The 25,480-nt window shown below is 41.4% G+C and overlaps 1 protein-coding gene across 9 annotated transcripts in view; it reads left to right on the top strand.

Annotated features, from left to right (window-relative positions):
- Positions 1-25,480, top strand: part of Klf12 (KLF transcription factor 12) — a 650,091-nt gene that overhangs the window by 617,924 nt on the left and 6,687 nt on the right. The window lies entirely within an intron of this gene.

Consider the following 25,480-nt stretch of genomic DNA (forward strand, 5'->3'; position numbering starts at 1 on the left):
CAAGTCACCGCCCGGCTGTTCTCTGCACACTTGCACATCTTTTGTCTTGTTCGGTCTGCATAGCGACCTGGGAGCTGCAGCTGTTGAGATCTTTTTCACACGAGCGTGGCTGCCCCCACACCACGTCTCCCACCTCTCCTTATAAACGCACAGTCACAGCTTGTTTCTCAGCTAGACATTGGGTGCAGATGGCAGCCTGCATCTGTCCCTTGTGGTGCAGTTTGGGGCATCCAGATGAATGGGAACCCCTCAAATGATCATACATTTGCTGTCACTGGCTGGTTCTAATGGTCTTCTCGACTCCACCATGAGCCACAGCATCTTTTGGTCCTCAAGTCAGACACTCCACATTTTGTCAGTCATGCTTTGTCACACTGACTTAAGGTTTGTGGTCCTTATCTGTTGAGGGAAAAGACCTTTATGAACTTCTCTTAACGTGTACAATATACATTTAAGTCTTCTGGGAATTAACTCCTTAGAGCCAACTCAATCAAGAAATGCTGCCAGCTAGATCTAGTGTATCCATTGTAGTAGACACTGATTTCTTTCTACTAGGCTTGTAATGCTGGTGCTGTCCCTGAAATGACTGCCTTGGGAGTGGTGTTGAGGCAACATCTGGAGACAAAGGACAAACTTGCTAGTCGGGGAGTTTCTATATACTTTTTCCAATCTAGAAACTAAGTATTATAAGCCCACTGTAGTGACTTGATTTTAATATGTTGAACTCAATAAGCTGGAAGGATCTGAATGGTCCCCGCCCCCCCAACCATCTCACCTTCAGTTTCTCCATCTTTGCCAGTTAATTGATAGGTAGACTGATCATGACAGATGCCAAGAAAATGCCCTGAGCTGTAATCCTAGAGACCTCCATAGGGCAGGCTGTTACGTCTTTTAAATAGCTAGCTATGCTGCCCCTAGTCTGCCTCAAAATATCTCTGCTAGATTCCTGCTTAAAACCCAAAACATATCAAATCCATTCACCCACTTAGCAGAAAATTGGTGATAGCCAGCCCTCTGTATCCAAAAGGTCTGCTTCTGTGCAATCAGCTAGCCTTGGGTTGTCCTCAGCTAGCCTTGGGTTGTCCTCAGCTAGCCTTGGGTTGTCCTCAGCCTCTGTGGGCTGTTTCTTGTCAGCACTCTCTCAGCAGAATGTATAGCAGCTGTGGGAAGTATTTGCATTGTATCAGGTAGATCTTATCTGAAGTGTACAGGAAGATGTGTGGAGGTGAAACGCAAATGTTTCACTGGTTTCTATCTTACACCTTGACCTTGAGTTTTGTTATCTAAGGGGGCTGGGGCAGGGGCACGAGCCAGTTCCCTGGTGCTAAGGGACCACTTTAGTCTGTGCAGTCATAGCCTTAATTGTCAAATGGAAAGAAAATAAAGTTTGGTTAACTTGTTGGAACTGGTGTCAAGTGATCCTAGGCTAGCTTATAATTTATAATTATACACGAGATTTCATAACTTGGTGAGTAAAATGTCATCAACACTGGTTCTATAGAAATTCAGGCTGGCTTGCATGCTTTTCATAAACATCTTCTTAGCCTTACCTTTGCTTCAGGCATGTTGAGTAAGATCCTTATGTGTGACCAATAATACTTAATGTGGAGTTTGGGATTATAACAGATGACTTATGAAATCCAAGCACGCTATGGGAGGGAGTGAGCAAGCTGCAATGAGAAACTTTAAGAATGTCACAGTAATTTTCCTGTTAATACTTTAACTTTCTGCACTTTATTAGTGCCTGATCAGTTGTGAATTTCCTCAGGACTTAAAGATGTAAACACTCTGTAGGGATACAGAAAAAAAAAAAAAAAAAAAGACCCTTTCAAGATAATTAGCAATAAACACACAGTTAAAGAAGTATTTGGAGGTGGACATTACAATTTAAAAATAATCAACTATATTTTGTTATTGTGCCACGTAGGTGAAAACACGGATATGTTAGCAGGTATTTCGAAATGTTGTCATTGTAGCAACACCTGTGGAGGCTGCACTGTTAAGGAACATTACAGAGGAGAACGTGTAGTTCGAGCCACATCACACATCAGCCAGCAGCCCTCTTGTCCATATCTTCTCCTCCCAATGAGGTGTGCAGTACGTTTAAATGAAAATGCGCATTTAAGCTCATGGGGTCCTATTTGTGCTATGAATAACTACTGTCGGTTTTCTTCACTTAACGATCGTGCGTGCAATATTAAATTATCTAAGTACGTATTTTAAAAGAAAATATGGGTGTTATTCAGAATGTTCACCATTGTCTAATGCAGTGCTTCTCAACCTGTGGGTCGAGACCCCTTTGCAAGTAGAATGAACCTTTCACAGAGGTTGCCTAATACCATACATAGGAAAACAGACATTTATATTTTGATTCAAAACACTAGCGAAATTACACATGTGAAGTAGCAACAAAAATAATTTTATGGTTGGGGGTCACCACAGCCTGGAGAACTGTGTTAAAGGGCCGCAGCAGCACGAGGAAAGCTGAGAATCACTGAAAGCTTAAGAGCTCTAGTGATTTATTTCTACAGTGCTGTTCTTTAACACACAGGTGTCAGGAATTCTTACAGCCACTAGATGGGGCACTAGACTCAGATGTTGCAGCTAGTCTAGGTGGGAAACTTGTCTGCCCTAGTGTTGTCTGTGACACACTAAAATCAAACATGACTATCCGTGTTCTACAGAACATTTAGATTTAGTGATGAGTGAAAGACAGAGTTAAACTTCAAACTGAGTTTTTAAAAGTAACTTCAACATAGGAATTTTTTTCTCTTTCAAACGAGTTGAAATATTTCGTATTACAAATTGATACTGTGCCTCTGTCATCAATCTGGGCTACATAGGCCAGTCTTGTTTAATGTTCATTAAAATTTATATAAAAAGGAAGTCGCTGAACTTGGGGTGGATACGTTCCTCATTTATCTGACTTCATCCGAAGTTTACTTATAGATGCTTGAAACTATTAATCAATGCTGATTTCACAGTCTCTAATATCTGTTCTTCTTTACCTTTAAAGAGAAACTGTACGCTAATTAATAACACCCCCCCCCTTGATGAAAGGAGCATGTGCTGTAACTGGATCATCTGTTATTTATAAATTACATGTGGTGATGCACCGAAGATTCACTTCCACCTCCACACTCATTCCCACACACAGTGGTCCTAAGTGGCTGCACATTCCACGGATTTTCACTCTTCCTTTGACTCATCAGTTCTGACTGCTATTCGTGTATTTCTTTCTTCTGAATTAACAACTCTGTTTTTTACTGAATGGGATTCTAAAGTGGCTTGGGGAGATTCTGTGGCAGCCGTATGTCCTGGTGGCCTTTGGTCTACCTTCAGATATGTATGATGCTACTGTTCCAGTATTTGTGTCATTGATGCATAGCTCATAGTACATCGAACTCCATTTTTAGGACACCCCCACCCAATATCTACTGACTATTAGACAAAACACAAGACCTAGTGATGTTGCTAAGGTATCATCTAAATCCTAATTGATTCTTTTCAGGGTAGATCTTCTCTTAGTAAGCAGCTTGTAAGTCCTGATCAAAGAGTTCCTGAGTATGAGCTATATAATTGTCTTAGTCTGTTTTCTGCTGCTGATAGTACAATATCATAGACTGGGCAAGTTTTAAAGAAATGAGGTTGATCATGATTATAGGTCTGGTCCAAGGTGAAGGGCTACTTCAGATGGTGGTCTTCTTGGTGTCAGAGTCCTGAGGTGGCTGGCACAGGGCAGGAGATGGAAATATATGAAAGAGAGATTTGGCCACACTGGCTTTTATAGCAGAGTCACTTCAGGTACCTTCCTCAGTTAACTGATTGTCATGTGTAGACTACACTTGTTGACAGTCTTAAGTCTTCCTGCCCCTTAATGTCTCATAGTGAGGATTAAACTACAGCATGTGTTTGGGTGGTTTTGGTTGTTGCAGAGGAGGTCAGGGTGCAAATCATACCCAAACTATAGCAAAGTGTACTGAGAAATTAAAAAATAAAACAAAACAGGAAATTGGAAGTCAAGAAACAAAAGTTTGTATCTATCTTTAGCCCATAACTGGTAAGCTTGGAGCAGCTCCCTAAGGTGTGGGAATCTCAGATTTTCTTTTTTAGCTTCATACACATATGTAGTAAGTCTCATTACATATGTATGACTCAGGACATCAGTTTTATAACCCAAGTAAATACAATGATAACACATCATAGGCATTCAGTAGTTATGTGCTGAAGTGGATCAGCTATAGATAACATGTCATTGTGAGCATATGACTATCATTAAATACCTTTATTTGAGACTCTAATAGATTTAATATGTATAGATTATAGTTGTTTGGGGGTAAAGCTAATCATCATTTTGTAAACTTAGTGTGTTGCTGTTATGGTGAATAAACAATTGTTTAAGGGATAAACTTTACATCCTCACTAAAACAGTTCAGTTTTCTATTTGAAAGGCCATGTTCATAGATTCAACCCATGGTTGAACATTTCCTGCATCTCTGTAGATCGACTTTCAGAAGGGCAGAAAGAGTCATGGACCTTATTTGATGAGTTTGCTCCTAAGCAGAGTAGATAGCTCATGAAGTGGCCACAAAGTGCCACAGCTCCTAGTCCTAGCTGGAGCACTGCCTAGGTCTCCAGATGAGCCTGGATATATGCAACTCATTCTGATATTATCCTCCAGCCTGAAATCATCTGCCCACCTGACTCTTTTCTTCCTAGTTCTCCAGTCAGTAGCTTCCATTCATTTCCCCAAATGCCTCAGTGTCACCAGGCCAATAAAGCTCTTTGACTCCTACCCTATTCCCCGGCAAGCTCCAGTGTGTGTTGCCTGATATTAAGATGTGGTGGTAGAAAGGCTTATGGGAAAAGCTGAGGCAAACGAACAACATTCATGACTCCTGACCAGATGTGAGGATAAAGGAGAGGAAGGCTAAGGATATCCGGTGTGTGTGCTTAGGCTATTTGTACACAGAGAGATGCCACATGGAGGGTACTAACATTTCTCTGTCCCCCCCAAAAACTCAAGCACAAGCTATGCAAGGGTTACACTCGTCATCAGCTGTGTAAGTCCCAGGAATGGAGCCAGGTGAGAACACCAACCCAGGGTCAAGCTGAGAACGCAGTGCAGTGAGAACGCAGTGCAGTGAGGCCCTGGCTGCTCCTGGGTCCCTGTTACCGTCATTCCACCCAGTCTCGGACAAGTTCACAAACCTGCCAGGCCCGTGTCTTCACTAGAGCTCCCATCCCTTGCTCGCCTGTGTGGCAACACATACCTACTTACTTAGCATGAGCCACTAGGGTGCCTTGGAGTGACAAGATGGCAAGAGAGGTGACTGGTGGTGTGACAAGCTGGGAGGCTTTTCACTGATGACTGGTCCTTCTCCCCGGCCTATGAAAATTGTGCTTGTTAGAAAGCCAGTGAGAAGACATGGACCAGGAGCATTAATCACTAAATACAGCCAGACAAGCTGCTCTGGAGTGCTTGCTCAGCACACAACTCTTTGCATACTAATGAAGGAGATATAAAACGCGAAGACAAGAGCTTCTAAATCCGATGAGTGAGACCACCACATCGACACATACCTTCCATGGGGAAGAGAAGAGCAGAGGGAGAAGGGCCTTGTCTGTGCAAGTTGCCCTGGTGGTGCAGAGGGGGATCCGGGGTCATCGTGACGGGCACCTGCCTTTGCAAACAAGCACTTCCCATTTCCACCTCAAAGGAGGAAACCTCTACATCTATTTTCAATCTAGATTTATCTCAATATGCTTTGAAAGTGCTACAAATATTATACCGTTTTCACGAAAAGGAAGGGAGTTTTCTTGACCCATCAGAAAGCTAGTGTCTAGAAACAAAGTGTGCCTGAGATCCACAGTGATCCAAATGCCCATACCTGTATTATACATATTTGATTGAATTTTATTCTAAAATCCACATTTTACTGAATTGCTGTTTTTAAAGTTGATCTTTTATATATACTTAAAAGACTTGTAAGACCACCTGCCAATGAGTCTCTGTTTAATAATACATTACAAAGTGAATTTTGCTTCTGAATTTTATTTATGTGAGCACAGACATCATCAGTTAAAATTGCTGAGATATTTATGGACCCTGCTTTCACTTGGAGCTCTGTTTTATCTTTACATTTATCAAGGTGATGGGAAGAGAAGAATGTGGGGTAATGCCTCATCTCCAGCCTTTGTTCTCATGTTCTGCCTGAAAATCAAACATTTTGATTATTAATCACCTTATCCTGAATGGTAGGAGTACTTGTTACTAAAATAGATTTTTTGTGGTTTCTAATAGAATTGTTAAACACAGTACTTATTACAAAAGTAATATAGAACTGTAGCTTGGAAGAATATATATTCACCATGAAAGAATATGCAAAGAGTTTATTTGTGATACTCATTTCAATTAAGTCTTTACAGTTAAGAATAAGCTTATCACCATAAAGGTTATAATACTGCTCATCTGAGTAAGAATGAGCAGCTAGGACAATAGGTTGGTCCATGAAGTCCTCATTGGTGCGTGAGGTCCCAAGTTCTGTCCTCAGAAGCCATGTAAAAGTCAAGTGCAGTGGCACATGCCTGTTATCCAGCGCTAGACAGACAGAAACTGGAGGGTTCCTGTGGCCTCCTGCTCAGCTGGTCTAGCTAAATCTGTGAGCTCCAAGTTCAAGGAGAGGCTGTCTCAAACACCAAGGTAGAGAAGGGGCTGAAGAGAGCGGTAGCTTGGTGGTTAAGAGTGCTTACTGCTCTTGCAGAGGATCTGGGCTCAGTGCTCAGCACCCACAAGGCAGCTCACAACTGCCCTTGACTCCAGTTCCTGGGGTCTGATGCCTTCTTCTGGCCTCTGCATGCTCCTGTATTCATGTGGTGCATATAAACTCACATAGGCACACACACATATAAGCATAACAAATAAACATATTCTTAAAAGAAAGGTGGAGAACAATTGAGAAAAATGCTTCAAGCAACATATCACACACCAATATAGATTGCTTTTTGTTAACTCTTGCATGTCCTAGATTTTATATTTGTATTGTTATTTTGTATTTGTATTATTTAGTTAATTATTAGCATAGAGCTCTGTATTAGGCCCAGGGGATACAGTGACGAAGAGATTCCAAAACCACGTTCAGAATCACAGTGAGTTCAATGGGCAGATGAGATAACCTTCCATCATGGTGCAGAGTGAGGAAAGTCTTAATGCAGGGGTGCTTCACATATTGTGGGGTGGGAAGAACTGTGCAGATGAGAAGATAAAAGTATCAAAAATCTTGTGAAATATTGATGGGGCAGGTAAATGAAGAGGAGGCTTCTGCAACAGAAACTGAGGAAAATATAATCAAGGTGTGCCAAGATGTGATGATCTTTCAGAAAGACTTCATTCAAGGAACCTAGCATTGTAGTGCATACATATAATGAGCACTCTAAGAGTCAGAGGCAAGAGGAATACCAGGTCAAAGTCAGCCTGGGTTACACAGCAAGATTCTACCTCAAAAAATAAAAATAATGAGAAAAAATAATCTTAATGCGGAAATACAGAAGACCTAGGATAGCCAAAACAAACCTGAATAACAAAAACATTTCTGGAGGCATCACCATCCTGACTTCAAGTTATACTGCAGAACACTGTAATAAAACAGCATAATGGCATATAAACAAATGCATTAACCAAGAAAGTAAAATTGAGAACCCTGATATAAGTCCACGTTCCTACAGCTACCTGGTTTTTGACAAAGAGACCAAAAATACACCTTGGAGAGAAAACAGCATCTTCAACAAGTAGTGCGGTGTTGATTAACTGGATAGGTACACACAGAAGAGTAATTCCAGATCCTTATCTCTCACCCTGCACAAAACCGACCTCCAATGGTAAAGGACCTCAGCATAAAACCTGGTACCCTTTACTATTGAAAACTCCATCAATTACTGACCCCAACTGCAACTGCTGTACCAAATATGGTGCCCTGACTTGAGCAGATGAACACATCTCTTAGTACGTAGCATGTAGCTAGTAATCTAGCAAATGCCTCGTTTCCAATACCTGTCCATGAGAACCACTGAAAGCAGTTTGCTTTCATCTGGGAAGGCCAACAGTATTCCTTTACAGTTTTGCCTCAAGGATATATTAATTTTCCAGCCCTGTGACATAACATAGTTCAAAAGGATCTTGACCATCTGTCTCTTCCAAAAAATATTACATTGGCCCACTATGTTGATGACATTGTGCTGATTGGACTAAATGAGCAGGTGGTAGCTACTGCCTTGAACTTACAGGTCACACATGGTAAATAAATCCAACCAAAATTCAAGGATCTTCTATCTCAGTGAAATTTTTGGGAGTCCTGTGGTGTGGCACATGCAGAGATATTCCTTCTAAGATGAAGGGTGAGTTAATGCACCTGGCCCCTCCCACCACCAAGAAAGAAGTACATGGTTAGTGGGTCTATTTGGATTCTGGACACAGCACATGCCGCACTTGGATGGGTTACTCTGTCCCATATACCAAGTGACTCAGAAAGCCTGCCAGCCTTGAGTGGGACATGGAACAGGAAAAGGCTCTTCCATAGGTTCAGGCTGCTGTGCAGGCTATTGCACAACTTGGACCATATGAGCCAGCAGACCTGATTGAACTTGAGGTGTCAGTGGCAGATAAGGATGCTGTTTGGGGCCTTTGGTCAGATAATACTCAGCTCAGGATGAGCAGCTTAGGTTGGCCCATTGCAAAAACTTCTGTTTCCACTAAGGCCCAAGAACAGGCTGAGCTGAGTATTATCTGACCTACCAAGCCACAAAGTAGGATGTTTACAGAAGCAATCTGTTATGAAATGGAAGTGTATGTATGTGATGGGACCCAGTCAGGTCCTGAAAGCACAAGCAGGTTATATGAAGAAACTGCCCATATGTCAATGGGTTCTACTCCTGTTACAATGCCATCTTCTGCCAAGCATTCACCTATAGAACCATGGGGTGTGCCCTATGATCAGACGACTAAGGAAGAGAAGACTAGGGCCGGGTTTACTGAGGTTCTGCACATTAGGCAAGCACCTCCCAAAAGTGGACAGCCACAGTATTACAACCCCTTCCTGAGACAACCCTGAAAGACACCAGCAAAGGGAAATCTTCACAGTGAGCAAAACTTCAGGCAGTACACAGGGTCATATATTTTATTTGGGAGGAGAACTAGCCACACCTGTGATTGTTCACTGGTTCACGGGCTGTAGCCAATGGATTGGTTGGATGGTCAGGAACTTGGAAAGAGCATGATTGGAGACTGGGTGACAAAGACATCTGGGGAAGAAGTATGTGGATAGATCTCACCAAATGAGTGAAGAAGGTGAAGATTCTTGTGTCCCGTGGAACTGATCATCAAAAGGTTACTTCACCTGAGGAGGAGTTCAATAATCAAACCAAGAAGATGGGGTGACCCAGTCTGTGAACAGACAGCCAACTCCCCAGCCATCCCTGCCATTGCCCAATGAACCCATGAAAAAACCCACACTACCACTCACCAAGGCTGGCCTGGCTACAGATGATGCTGAGTGTCAGATCTTCCAGCAGGAGAGACCAACACTAAACCCTAAATATGGCACCATACCCTGGGGTGACCATGCAGTGATGTAGTGGCAGGTTGATTACATTGGACCATACTGGAACAGATAGTTATTCTGGTTATGGATTTGCCTTTCCTGCATGTGATGCATCTGCTATAACTACCATCTGTGGATTTAGAGAATGCCTTATTCACCATCATGGCATTCCACATAGTATTGCCTCTGACCAAGGAACTCACTTCCCATCCAGAGCAGTGCAACATTGGGTTCACAGTCATGGAATGCACTGGTCTTACCATGTTCCCCACCATTCTGAAGCCGCTGGCCTGATAGAAAGATAAAAGGTCTTTTGAAGAAACAGCTATAGCACCAATTGGGTGGTCATAGCCTGGAGGGCTGGGGTCTGCTTCTCCAGAAGGTAGTATATGCTTTGAATTAGTGTCCAATATATGGTATGTTTCCCCCGCAGCCAGGATCCATGTGTCCAGGAATCAAGGGATGGAAAGGGAATAGTTCTCTCACTATCACTCCTAGTGACCCACTAGAAAAAATTTTGCTTCCTGTTCTTGTGACCTTAAGTTCTCCTGTTCTAGAAGTTTTGGTTCCAGAGAGGGGACACTCCTACCAGGAGACACAACAAACATTCCATTGAACTGGAAGCTCAGATTTCCCCCTGGTCACTTTGGGCTTCTGATGCCCTTAAGCTAATAGGCTAAGACATGAATAAGAGTGTTGGGGGTGATTTATTCAGATTACCATGGGGAAATAGGGTTGCTTCTCCAAAAAATTATCTGAAGTGTAGGAGATCCTTTGGAGAGTCTCTTGGTGCTACCCATATTCTGTGATTAAAGTCAATTGGAAACTACAGCAACCTAATCCAGGCAGGGTGACAAAGGGCACAGACCCTTCAGGAATGGAAGTATAGGTCACTCCTCTGGAAAAAGAACCAAGACCTCCTGAGGTGCTTGCCGAGGGTGGAAGAAATGCCAAATGGGTAGTAGAGGAAGGCAGTTATAAATACCATCTAAGGCGATGTGATCAGTTGCAGAGTCAAGGATTATAATTGACATTTTCTAAGGATAAGTATGGATGGATATTTGTGTTTTCTTTCCTCAATTTCCTTATCATGAAATGTAACATCAATTAAAATAATATCAGTAGTTGTCATATATAAGTTTTGAGATATCAAGAGGCTGTCCCTTACAGGACATTGCCTCCTATTCTAAAAATTATAATGTGTTTTCAGTTGTGCAAGGGAGGGCTATATCATGTTAGGCATAATTATGACCTGGTTAAATGTATAAGGCATTGGTGATTGTGTGTAAGATAGTTATATCATTTTAGGTATAATTATGACCTAAAGTTGACAAGGGGTGAATTTGTGATGGCTATTCTTGGCTGCCATCTTGACTACATCTGAAATTAACTAAAATCCATTGGACCAGTATGCCTTTGAGGGATTTTTTTTTTCTTAATTAAATTATTCGAAGTGGGAAGTCCCACTTTTCATCCAGATCTTTTGGGCTGAAAAGACCCACTTTTCATCCAGATCTTTTGGGCTGAGAAGACCCACTTTTCATCCAGATCTTTTGGGCTGAGAAGAAACACTTTTCATCTAGATCTTTTGGGCTGAAAAGACACACTTTTAATCAAGATCTTTTGAAGTGGGAAGATCCCCCTTTAATTCAGGCCATACCTTCCAGTAACAGCCTTTGTAAAGGACACAAAAGACAAGCTTTTGCTCTTTGTCTGCTTGATCTTGCTGGTAAGTCCATTCCTTCACCAGCATTAGAGTCTACTTTGGGATTCTGGTGTACACTAAAGACCATCTGAGATACCCAGTCTCATGAACTGAACAACTACTGGATTCTTGGATCTTGCGTTGGTAGACAGCCATTGTTGAACTAGTTGGATTGCAGCCTGTAAACCATTCTAATAAATCCGTGTGTGTGTGTGTGTGTGTGTGTGTGTGTGTGTGTGTGTGTGTGTATGTGTGTGTGTGTAAATTCATTCTATAAGTTTTGTTACTCTTGAGAACCCTGACTAATACAGACCTCAACATAAGCCCTAGTATCCTGAATCTCATAAAGGAAGGGAATACACTTCAATTTATAGGCACCAAAAAGGATGTTCTTAACAGGACCTGGTACTGCAGGCATTAAGAAAACAATTAAAAAGTAGGCTCTCGGGGCCTATGCAGGATTGCTTGGCTTGGCCTGGGAGGAGGGGACTGGACCTACCTGGACTGAGTCTACCAGGTTGATCTCAGTCTGTGGGGAAGGCTTTTCCCTGGAGGAGATGGGAATGGGGGAGGGGGGGCAGGGGGAAGGTAAAGGGGATGGGAGGGGGGAAAACAAGGGAATCCGTGGCTGATATGTAGAACTGAATTGTATTGCAAAATAAAAAAAAAAAAAAAATTGATAACTTCCAAAAAAAAAAAAAGTAGGCTCTCATGAAACTATAAAGTTCTGTACGGCAAAGGACACCATCATTTGAGTAACAAGTTAGTCTACAGAATAAGAAAAAAAATTTACATCTGACAGAATTAGTATCTAGAATATATAAAGAACTCAAAAAACTAAGGGCCAAGAAAACAAACAACCCAATTAACCTCTAGGGTGTGAAACAAAACAGAGAATTCTCAAAAGAATAAACAAAAATGGCTGAGAAATATTTTTTTTAATGTTCAACATCCTTAGCCATCAAGATAATGCTGGTTAAAACTACTTTGAAATTTCATCTTAACCATAAGATTTCACCTTACGGGTCAGAATGGCTAAGATCAAAAAGGCAGCTGACAGCAAATGCTGACATCTGTGTAGGTAAAGGGGAACATTTATCTGCTGTTGGTGGGGGTGCACATTGGTATAGCCACTATGTAAATTGGTGTGGTCGTTCCTCTAAGAGCTAGAAGTAGACCTACAATATGATCTACCTGTACCACTCCTGGGCATATTCCCAAAAGACTTTATATTCTGTTACACATACTTTCTCATCTTTATTTATTGTTCCTCTACTCACACTAGCTAGGAAGTGGAAACAGCCTAGATGTCCAGCAACTGGTGAATGAATAATGAAAATGTGGTAGGTACATGTATACAATATGACATTATTCAGCTGTGAAGACAAATGGAATTCTTAGGTAAATGAATAGAGCTGGAACACATTATACTGAATTAGGCAAGCCAGACCCATAAAGATGAATGCCACATATTCTCTGTCATATGTGATTGAATCTTTAAATATGTGTGTTTAAATTTGAGTACCCATAGAAAGCATGAAAATAATAAGGGACCATATGGGAGATTTCAAGGGAGTGGAGATAGATACAGGTGGTGGGAAGGATGAGAGCAGAATAATGAAAAAGGAAGGGTTAAATGGAGTGAAGGCTAAGAGGACCTGATGGAGGAGGTAGAACAGAGAGGAACTGCCAATCTTGGAGATCTTTGAAAGCGCCTACTTTCAAATACGGAAACCTACAGCAGATGCTTCCTGAAATGTGTTCATATGCATATACCATAGGAGTTTGAATTGGGGGGACACCTTAGGCTGTCAAATAAAAATCCCAGTGCCACGTATGGGCTGCCTCTTTTGGAATTGTTGTTCTGCGGGTTCCTAGGGCTCCTGTCTCAAACATCACAGGCTACTGCCATTGTTTATATTACCTTCCAAAACTTGGTGGTAAGGCCCTATCGCTGCAGACACCTCATGCTCGAGTCACAGAACGTGGAGAGATCATGCTGGTACCTACCTACAAACTTTACCTCTACTGGCTAGCTTTCGTGTTGCCAGAGGCTGCTATGAATGATGGTCCAATACAGAGCAGACAGTAAACAGAAGGAAATGGGACATAGAACACAGTCATGGACCCACCGAAATCGATCCTGGTCAAAGGTGACAAAGGCTAAGGAGAGACAGACCACCCCATGGGGCTGAATGGAGAGGACTGATGGACAGGCATTTGGAAGACAGAACTGCTACCTGCCATGATGGTGGAGGGGCAGGTAGAGAATACCCCCCTACTTCTCCATAGAAAAGTCTCAACAAAATCTCTCCACCAAAGACATTTGGGACTTGGGATGGGTGTAGATAAGCTTACCCCTTTCCAACAGCAGTACAGGAGGAGGGGGATGTTATTGAAGTGGTAGGTACTGAATAAGGTTTCGGTCATCTGAGACGGCTTTGAGGCCCACAATTGAAATTGTCCTATACCATCCCTGGTACTTAGAAGTGAGACTAGGAAGTAGACACTTAGGATTTCCCTGGTAGGTTACAGCAGAGACTGTGAGAATGAGGGGGGATGTGTAAGTGAGAAGAAAAACTCAAAGTCTTGGCACACATTTATGTGACAGGTTAAGAAGAGTTCCCTGCGAAAGAAACTTAAGAAAAGGGAACCAGACACATAGCAAATAAGTGTTGTCACCCCATCGAAATATAAGCTCAGAACAGCCAAATAAAACAACGTCCTTTGACCTTGAACTTTTTACTTTCTGTAAAGTACATTTTATTAGAGAATATTTTCGTTCATTAATGTTTGCTTTCTGGGTGAGAAGGCTAGACTTTGTGTGAACAAAACTGTATATCCAGTAAGTTATAACCCAAGCCCTTGTCTGCCTGTCCAGTTCTGACTAGATATCCCGGTTTATTAAAGTGGTAACTTGAAGTTTGGAGTGGCAGCATAAAAAGTGGCTAAGAACAACTGGATGCCCAAGTGAAGCAGGGCTAGCTACTGCAACTGCTAGGTTAGAAAGCCGTCAAGGTCAAATGTGTTCAAATCGTGAAATGGCCTAGAAAAAGCCATGGTGTATGGAAAGTGACGTATGTTCATCTGTTCTAGCAAATACTACTGTTATCAAGGATTGCCTTTCTAGAAAGGCCTGGGGAAGACACAAGGGGCTCACTTAGTCCTATTCACACACAGTGAAGAAGTGAGTCCAGACTGTAGATGTAACCAACCGTCTTATTAAATAAGAAACACAGGCCGGGCGGTGGTGGCGCACGCCTTTAATCCCAGCACTCGGGAGGCAGAGGCAGGCGGATTTCTGTGAGTTCAAGGCCAGCCTGGTCTCCAAAGCGAGTACCAGGAAAGGCGCAAAGCTACACAGAGAAACCCTGTCTCGAAAAACCAAAAAAAAAAAAAAAGAAAAAAAGAAACACAGAACCAATGCAAAGAAGAAAGCCAAGAGGTCAGAGCTAAGAGCTAAAACCTTACCCTTCCTCCTGCAGTGGTCCTACCTCTCCGAACCAGAGCTGCTTCCTGTGTTAAAGTCTTTATATAGACTTTCTGTTCTGCCTTCTCATTGGTTGTAAACCCAACCACGTGACCACCTCGTCACTGCCTGTCTGTATAGACCTCCAGGTTTTCTGTGGTTGGTATTGAGATTAAAGGCGTGTGTATCCAATGCTGGCTGTATCCCTGAACACACAGAGACTTACCTAGCTCTGCCTACCAAGTGCTGGGATTACAAGTGTACGCCACCACTGCCTTGCTTTCCTATGGCTTGCTAATAGCTCTGACCCCCGGGCAACTTTATTTATTAACATACAAGTAACATTTTAATACAAATAAAATATCACCATACCAGACAGTTCAGGGGAATGAAGAGTAACACACTGACTAATTGATTGAATTACCAAGACCAAATAAATGGATTACGCATACTGTACAATAGGTTGGCCTGCTTGGCCCAGGCTGCTTTGTACTTAAATGTTTCTAAAAGCTAAAATCAGGATTGACATCCAGTTAGCTGAAAACTTTAATTTGTTCCTTTAAAATAGCAAAGAGGATTGGAGAGATGGCCCAGAGGACCTGAGTTCAGATCCTCTAGTCTCTATGTTAAAAAAAAAAAAAAAAAGCCAATCGCTAAGACACACTTCCATGATCCCAGCACTGGAACAGGGCAGAGGCAGGATGATCCTGGGAATTCAGTGGTGAGCCAGTGTGCCAAATCAGTGGGCTATAGATCTAAGGAGAGATCACATCTCAAAAAGCAAGGTGGGGAATCAATTGATGAAGACATCCTGATGTCAGCCTCTGGGATCTGCGTGTGTACATGTGCTTGTGTGGGTGAACACAACTACACACGTGGAAAAAAATAAATATAACACATACATATACACAAATGTCTTCACATTCCACACGACAATAAAAATAGATGTATTTTGAACTTTATTATTTTATTTCTTTTTCTTCACAATAAACAGGAATACCTTGAATTTCATAGCTATAAAATTAAATATTCTGTAATGTGCAGGTTGGAGTTTCACAGTTTGTAAGACTAAATGACAGCCCAGAATTTTAGAGATGGGGAAACCATTTCCAGAAGCTGCATTCTACTGCCTAGAACTATTGCAGGTTGGTAACAGAGTCCATGTTGGCCATTTTGCCTGATTTTAGACCTCCAGGTAATGTGGGCTGCTTTTGCCCCCAAGAGGGAATGTGGCCTCGTCCATCCTTGGGTGATTCAGAGCAGCTGGTAGTGCCAGCTCCGTCCTGGTTACCAGGTTTCTATTTCCTCATCCTGAAAGTACCTAATTTCCTTCCAGATCTAGAAATCTGTGAACTTTCATGAACCAATGTAACAGAAACCAGAAGACAAGATAGGAATCTTGATTCTCTTTTTTCCCCCTCTCTCTCCTCATATGCAAATACCATTCCTCAAGTGAAACAGATTGTCACAGCAAATATGCTGAGCCCTGAATGTAATGACGCTCATTTGTCAGTGTCTGGGCCCTGTAACTTTGTAAAAGTTAAACAGGGACATATTTCAAAAATGCACTTCTGAACCTAGAAAATGCCTGCACTTCCTGTTGCTAAAGGTGTTCCTTTTCAGTTGCTTGAGAAAATAACCGAGGAGCCGCTGAGAACACGGGTGTTTTGTTTAACACAGGCCTTTTGAAACTGCACATTCCTCTAAGTGGATTGCTCACACGTCATTTTCATATGAAAAAGCACCTGCCCTTTGTCTCAGTCCGCATTTACCTTTCAGCATTTCAGGTGGTGAAATGGGAGGCCCTGAAAAGTGATTTTTGTTAGGTAGGTTTTGGGAATCCATTCAATGCCTGATGTTTTCTTTAGACTTTATTGTGCCTTGTGCTGGGTAAATGCCATGGAAATGCACTGAGCTGGTCTTAATCCTTTTCTTCAACCAGAATGGAAAAAGACAAGCAATTCATAATAAATCAGTTTGTGTTGACTGTTTCAAGCCAGAAAAAAAAAATTCTGATATGAGTCCTTAATTTCCCAAGACAGTTCATTAATAATACCCGAGAGTACACATGCATGCTGGCTGTGTATGCACAGGAGGTTGTATCCAAAATGAACTGCAAGTGTGCTGTGAAGAACTTTTGAGAACAACAACAACAAGATACTTTTTAAAAATTATTATTGTTATTGATGATGGGGTGTCGGTGGGGGTAGGGGGGGGGTGGCGGTGTTTATGCCACAGTGTCCATGAGGAGGTAAGAGGGCACCTTGGCGAGTTGATTCTCTCTTTGCACATTTGCCTGGGTAACAGTGAGGTAACCACTGAGCCATCTCACCAGCCTGCAGATGTCCTCACACCATTCTGGTGTGTTTACTTTCTTAAGATTATGCTGAAAGTGTTTTACTAAAATAAGAACTATAACAATAAAGAAATGGCTTAAAAGGAAGCTAAACCGTAGCCCAAAGGAGTGACATAATGTCACCCAGCTAGCCACCCATCACTGGCCTTATATTCTTTGTTTCTCTTCTACATTTTAACTTTATGTTGCAAAAGCAACATCCCATGCCAAGACTTACTGCTACTGTTCTAAACTTTTGCCAATAATTTCATTCTTTTATAGAATTAATGTAAGAAATCAGAATCAATAATGGTCTGATATTGAAATCACAACTTCCAGGTATTTTGTGAAATGGCAAATACTTCTAAAGATGTTGCCTGCAGAGGGTTATATTTATATATAAAAGGAATGAAGAAGGTAGGCATGAAGCCTGGAGACACGGCTCAGTGGTTACGAGCCCTGACTGCTCTTCCAGAGGACTCATGTTTGATCCCCAGCACCCACATGGTGGCTCACAGTCATATGTAGCTCCAGTCACAGGGAAGCCAACGTCCTCTTCTGGTCTCCATTGGCACCAGGCACACATGTGGTGGACACACACACAGTCAAAACATGAATAACTTTTTAAGAAAGAAGGTAGGCATGATATTTTTATTTTTAGTGTATTTCCCAGGAAAACAGTTTGAGATGACATTTGTGTGGAATGCTGACACAAATGAACTAAGCTTCAAGGAAAGCCTGCAATCCCTAAAGAGGTGAACAGAAATCCCCCGACTGTCAGCAGAGTCCGTCTTGATGAGGAACAGAGCACGAGGGATGAAGCAGAGAACCATTGGTATTGTCTATTTTTATTGTGCAAGCCCACGTTTGGTTTTTTGTTTTTTTAAGACAGAGTCTTACTCTGTAGCAGGGGCTATCCTGGAACTCTCTCTGTGTCCCATAATAGCCTCAAATTTCGGGCAAGTCCTCTTGCCACAGCCTCCCAAGTGATAACATTCCAGGTGTGAACCACCAGGCCCAGCTCTTAGCCAAATCTTCCATAGAAACAATTTCATGTAAAATTCATTTACCATTCTGTTCCTGCCACTCACTGTCTCTCAAAGCCAAATGCTCATTTGAATTATGTGCATAAATAAAAATATATCCCCGTCTTATATTAACAAACCAGTTGCAAAAGCATTAGGAGCTCTCCCAATTGCAAACAAGGCTAATATTAACATGATTCAAAATTGACAGTTTTATTGGGTTTTTTAAAGTTCTGGAACATAGTGCATATCAGATGATCCAGTATTATGATTTTTAAATTATAAATAATATGTTAATAGCATGGACCTATTGACTGAGATGTATATTTTTAACATCTCAACTTTTTAAAGACCTTCAAAGCTCTTTTACATTTTCCTATTGATTCATTTAATACTCCCTTTGAACAATAAAAGTGGTTAAAAAAAAACCAAACAGAAACTCAAAGTAGTGACCTATAGTAACGACATGTTTTGTGGATCTAATATACTGAGAAAGTGTCTAGGAACTGGATTTTTTTCTTTTGAAAACTAGACATGACCTTAGTCCACTTCTCGTTATCTGTTAGACTTTTGAGCATGTTGCTATGCAACATCACTTCGTCAAGCAACACAAAACAATGAACAGCCATTTTGGCATAGGAGACTTACACTTTTTTCATTTTAATATTGTTTTGAGAATTTTATACATGAGTACTGTATTGACTTCATTTCCACCCCTTCCTCTACCCTGTCCAACCACTTCCTTGCCCCCTTCAAGTTCATGACCTGTTCTTTAATTACTATTGTTTTACACAAACACACACACACACACACACACACACACACACACACACACACACACACACACACAGAGGTGGGGGAGATACAGCCTACTCTGTATGATGAGTCCAAAGCTATTCATCTAAGGATGGGACCCTGTGAACCCCCAGCCCATCCATGTTGGCATGCCAACTGATATTGTTACTATGCAGGTCTTGTTCACTTGCCATTGACATGAAAATGAAATATAGTAGTTTTTAGAGGAAAGAAGACAAAATTGGGGAATAATTTCCATTGTAGCCATTCAAAACTTGCCACACATTATAAATGAACAATAGTACAGTAGCTACCAAAGTTGTTTTTATACATTCCTAAAACCTGGCTAGTCCAAAGATAGATTAACTGATTTTTTTTAATGGAACACTTGTTTTGGGTGCGTATAACTGGCACCCATTTCTCTTTCAAGAGAAGACAGAAATGAGCAGCCTGCCCAGCCAGAGTGCCATCTCTCCCCGATGTGTAAGAGCTGAGTCTTTAAGTTCAGCGAGGGATTGGAGATCTTGGCCTTTTTTTTTTTTTCTAGTTTTAAAAAAATGGGTGGAAAGAATGGCTAATGAGGCAATGGCACAGGGGTTGATGAATATTACATACATGATTATTTGTTTTTTGTGTAATAAAAAAAACAATTCCTTCTTAAGAAAAATGTCCAGGAGAGGCCATGGGTCACTCGGTGCATTATACCTACTCTTTCTTGCTCTTCTTTCCTTCCCCTACAGGAACAGCTTTGAATTCCCCACAGTATAGTCCCAGTCACCTGTGCTTCTGTGGCACTTTCATTGGCTTTTAGTAGGAATCAGGGAGCGTTTGCTCCAGTACTTCTGACACCCGTTCCCTCATCTTTCACGACTGCTTCCTGCACCTCACAGACTGCTTTTCAGTCATGCCCTGTTTGTTCTCCCACATGGATGGGATCAGACAACTACTGACAGTTGTCACTTTCCAAGACATCTTCCCTTAAAAAAACAAATCTAACCTGAACAGCTTTTTGACATCTAAACTCCCAGTCTCTGAGCTTTCCTGTGTTGTCACCCCTTCCTGAACTCAGTCGAGTAGTCACTCATCATTGTTCACAGTGGCTGCTTTTCACAGTGTGTAAAGGAACTGCAGATAAAACAGGACTCCAATCTGTGTGCAGAACCATCAGCTCCGGTAACCAGCTAACATTTAGAAAGGTATCCCCCACCCATACACCATTCTGCTCCTGACTTTCAGAAGTAGGTAACGATACTTTCCTAGTGATCAAAAGTGATGTTAAAGATGTCTTTTAAAGTCTGATGAAGTTGAGTGAGTCCTATAAGATAGCCCTTCATTTTCTCTTGTGCAGAACTATCAACTTAAATTATTTGTTATGAAATAGCATGTATCCAGACACTAAACAACACTGACTATGTGACCATGCTAATATATGGAACAAAAAGAAGTTGACCCTGTGAAAGATGAGAGCAGGAGTGACTATCGGAGAATGAACAGAGTAGGAACAGAAGAGGAAGAGACCAATATTCAAACGGGGCTAAGTTACAGTTAGATGAGCATGGAAAGTTCTATTGTGCTAATGCACAGTTGAATTATTAAAAATAATATTTCAAATACTTAGAAGAAAGAATTCTGAAAAGTTTCCCTTTGAATGTATGATAAGTGAGTAGTTAGATGTATTTAGCCTGATCTAAACACTACACTGTATATACACACATATAAATATCACATGATGTACAATGTAGACTGATAACTTATGGTTATTGATTAAGATGACATTTTTGGCCAATGGGACAGCTCACTGGGTAAAGGAGCTTGCTACCAAGCTGTATAGCCTGAGATTGATCTCTGGAACCCCCATCATGGAAGAAGAAAACCAAATATGGCAAGTCGACCTTTAACATCCACATGTGTGCAAATGCACACATATGCACATTCCACATACACCCACATGGGTCTCCTTCTTCCTTGGGATCATTGGCCACTAGTCAATGAGGATGAAGGGATCAAAAGCAGGGGACAGGGTTCAGACAGCTGTGGATGCGATGGAGATAGGCCTCCAGGAGATGACTTCAGCGAGACAACTCAACTTTATTCTTGGGTAAAGGAAACATACAGGATTGGGAAGCCTGGGAACAAGCCCTCCTTTGCAGGGTTTGTGGCAGCACAACCCTATGAAAATAGCTAGAGCGTGTTACTTAATTGCCATGTGGTCAGCAGGGGAAGCATGTTTGCAGGGAATTACATCAGGGGTCATCTTGAGATAAATCATGCATCCAGACCTAGAGAGAAAGAAGCCTTGCTGAGGAGGGAGTCTTTCATGTTGCCAAGCTTGGAGAAAGCTATGCCATGGTATGCCTCTGACCATCAGGACCTCCCAACACACCCAGAGTCACAGAAAACAAATAAATAAATGCAAAAAATTATTAAGTATATTTCAAATGAAATGGCACGGTGGAAAAAGTACCTTTAGGCTTAGAGGTCTGCATTCAATTCACAGACTCCACATAATGATGGAAGGATACAACCGACTCCACAAAGTTGTCATCACTGCCACACATGTATTAGTTCTATGCAGATGCACACATGTATACACATCATATATACACAATGAGATTATATACATTATATAGAATAAGATAATCTTAAAATTATATTGAAAAATATAATTACTAAAATGACATATTATAACACAACCTGGTGGCATTTAGGAAAAAAAGAGAACATATTTGCAAATAATATTTATGTTGGAGAGTGATAAAAGAAAACAGAAATACCATATGTATACATGACTGAGAGTTAGTGTTTGAGTTGAGACTCTTAATTTGAGAATTTGGATGCCATAACCAAAGTATTCCACCAATGTCCCTACACCACACACTAGCAATGTGTAATATACTCCGGTTGAATAAGTTAGCATATATTCAAGAAGCCAGCCATAAGTAGAAGTGTCCATCTCTTAGATCTGGGTTCAATGGGCTCTCTATAGAAGACCAGATGATACATGTTTTAGTACACAGAAGACCATGTGTTTTGCGTTGTAACTGATCAACATTGCCTTCCCTGGAAAACAGCCAAAACAATATATAAACAAGTCACTGTACACATGTGCCAATAAAAACTTATTTGCAGACACTAATGTTTCACTGCCATTCAATGTTTGCAAGTATAAATTATCCTGCTTTCCATCTTTCCTTCAACCTTTAAAAATGCAACAATGGGGGGCCATAGATGGCTAATGCCTTCTATGTATTTATCAAGTGGAAAAGACATAAGTACCATTGTTAAATTGACAAAAAAATTGTGAGAAGTAAATTGGAAAATGTATGTATCTAAATTAGACATGCAAATCTAGCCCATGCCTGGCATGAAACCTGTCTGTACTTTGGGTCACACCAGCTTCTCCCATTGCCTGTGAGGTGAGCCTGGAGCCTCTTGCCCCTTGTTAACCTTATACCATGAGCTTTACAGTTACACATCCTTTTTCCACCTGCAATGAGGACAGGGTCCAGCAGCCTCATTCTAATCTCATCTACTACTTCCTTCCCAAGACAGAAGCACACATCATCTTACTGCACTGCTGAGCAATGCCTTTCTCCAACTCAGAAGAGCCTTTCACCGACTTTCAGAATAGAACACTGATAGCACAGGCACTAAAATCATCAATTACTAAGCAGGACCTCATGAAAGTGAGAAGCCTCTGCATGGCAAAGGATCCAGTCATTGGGACAGAGCAATAGCCTACAGAATGAAAAAGATTTTTACCACCTATCCATCCAATAGAGGCCTAATATTCAAAAACTATGTAAAGAACTCACAAAACTGGATATCAACAAAACAACCCAAATTGAAAATCAAATGCTTTGATTGACAATGGTGGACTGCCTGAAAAATATGCTACTGTAATGGTGGCACAAACCTTATGAGAGTAACCAGCCCATATTTGATTTGACTGCCTGCTCCACCAGATAGACCCCATAACTGATGCTGCTTGGGTGACCAAGAACCTGAGACTAGATAACCCAAAACCAAATACCAATGTTCTAAAAAAAAAAAAAAAAAAAAAAAGATAGTACCAGAATGACATTCTGCTCTACTCATACATCAGTGCTCTTTGCTCAGCCATCATCAGAGAAGATTTCTCCTGCAACAGATGGGGACAAATATAGACACCCACTGCCAGACATTGCCCAGAGACAGAAACAGGGAGAGGGAGAGAAAGAGAGACCTTGGAACACTCAGCCCTGAATGGGATGTCTCTATCTAAAAAGCCCTTCTCTCCTCAGTTCTCAGGGAACCCTGCTGAAGAAGAGGCAGAAAGAGTAGAAGAGCCAGAGAGGGTGGAGGACACCAAGGGAACAATGTCTTCCAAACACAGCAGTACCCGCATACATATGAACTCACAGAGACTGAGGCAAAATGCACAGGGTCAGGAAGGGTCTGTACCAGATGGGGTCCTAGAGCTGAAAAGAGAAATGGACAAATGCCCCCTGACACAGAAGCTAGCTCCAGTTGATAACCGAGTTTCCATTTGTAAGTGGTTTTCTCCAAGCCAGTCTCCCTGGGAAAACAAATCGGAATGCCCAGCAGTAGATGGCCAACAGAGAATGAACTCAACAACATCTTTGGAGGTTCCTTGTTTCATAATGACTTGTCAGAGTTTTTTCCTTTCTTTTCTTTCTTTTTTAAAACTTTTATCTTATTTTTAAATTTATTTACATTTTTTTCTTTTTACCCTATAGGTCTTTTGCATATATATTATGACTTCTATTTTAGTGTTTACCTGGGATTCTGCAGTGTAATGAGTGGGTCTCTGTGGGTATATGGGTTTCGTGTGTCTTTTCTTGGGCTCTTTCCCTACTGTTTGTTTGTTTTGTCCTATTCCAGTATGTTAGTTTTTGTTTTATCTTACTTTATTTTATTGTCCCATAGAAGCCTGTTTATTCTCTAATAAGAAGTGGATCTGGATGGGAGGGGAGGGGAGGAAGAATTGGAAGGAGTATAAGGAGGAGAAACCATAATTATGATATATTATGTTGGAAACCACATATTTTCAGTGGAAGTGGGGGGAAGAACTTCGTCTCTCCTTCCTTCCTCAGCGGTAACATTTTCTGTCCTGCTGATTTCTTCAGAACACAAACACTGCTAGGAGACGTCTCTTGGTGACAGCCAATCAACTCATGGTAGCAAAGGCAGAACATTGGGGAAAATATATTTGTTTATATTGTGCTAAGTGCCAGAACTCATACAGACCATAAAGATATAAAAAAAAGCAATATTCAACATGTAAATACATACTATTCATTGTCAGGAATACATTTCATGAAAGATCTTCAGTCACTGTAAGTTAGACACTTACCTGGTTTGTGTTTGCCTCATGTCTCTAGAACTCTGATGCGTGAGCACATGCAAAGACATATTTTGCCTCTTTGAAACTACTGGAATGAATTCGAAGTTGAGGTTTTTGGTCATTACAATCAGCATGCTTTTACTTGAATGGGCCCTTTCAGACTATCATGGTGCTTCCTGTGGCTACCATTAGTGCCTCAGCATTTCTAGATTCCCTTGGTCTGAACCACTTATTCACTCTCTTCTGAAAGGGCCACTTGATCCTAAGACCCAACACTAACTTAACAGTTGAATTAAAAAAAAAAATATTCATTCTAGTTTAGTCAAGTTTTCCCGTGTAGGCATTTCACTCAGTGGAGCTAGAAGTTTCCTGTGCATTTGCTGCTGGTGTGTGTGTGTGTGTGTGTGTGTGTGTGTGTGTGTGTGTGTGTGTATCTTTGTGTGTGTCTGTGTGTTACATACATGTGCTTTGAGTATGTGTGTCTGTGTGTGTGAAAGAGAGAGAGGAAGAAGGTGTATGTGTGTGTTATATACACATGCTTTACAGTTCTGTTAACTTGTCTAGGAACTTACTTAGGACCTAATCTAGGCTCTGGGTGTAGAGGAGACGGCATGAAGGTAAGATCTTTGTGGTATACTGTGTTAGTAACTTCATTGAAATAGGATATATTGGTTGAACATACTAAACAAAGGAGAACTAGTGGGGTCTGAGGATGCAATAAAGTTTAGTTAGACTAAGGATTATCCGTTCCTCCGAATCAAGCATAGTGAAAGGTGCTGGATTCAGGGCTGGAAACATCTTCTTCCCTGGAGCCTTGAGTAGTTTACCGTGCTGCATTGAGCATCAACAGTATCTCTCCTGTGAAATGGGCGATGCTTTGCAGCTTCATACACAGGATTAGTGTGAGCTGCCTACCCTGTCGTCATTGGAGTCCCCTCCATTGTAGTCCATTGGAAAGATGGGACAGGAGAGATCAGTTCTGTGGGGTTGCATGGGGACAGGGCTTCCATTTGGAAGAGAGCAAGGAAAACAGTGCACCTGGGTCAGCTATCGTCCTGCTCCCCGGGGAGCCCATTTGGACAATGGATAGGCTATCTTTTCCCAGCACAGGCTTTGGATAGTTTACTGTCCTTACAAGCAGACTGAAAAGCCTGGTCAAGTTACACACTTCTTCGGACTTTTTACAAGGACTTTTCGGCATTCAGTCC

This window comes from Peromyscus californicus, unplaced genomic scaffold (genome assembly GCF_007827085.1).
Source record: "Peromyscus californicus insignis strain IS unplaced genomic scaffold, ASM782708v3 Scaffold_12__1_contigs__length_115047231, whole genome shotgun sequence".
Classification (NCBI taxonomy): Eukaryota; Metazoa; Chordata; class Mammalia; order Rodentia; family Cricetidae; genus Peromyscus; species Peromyscus californicus.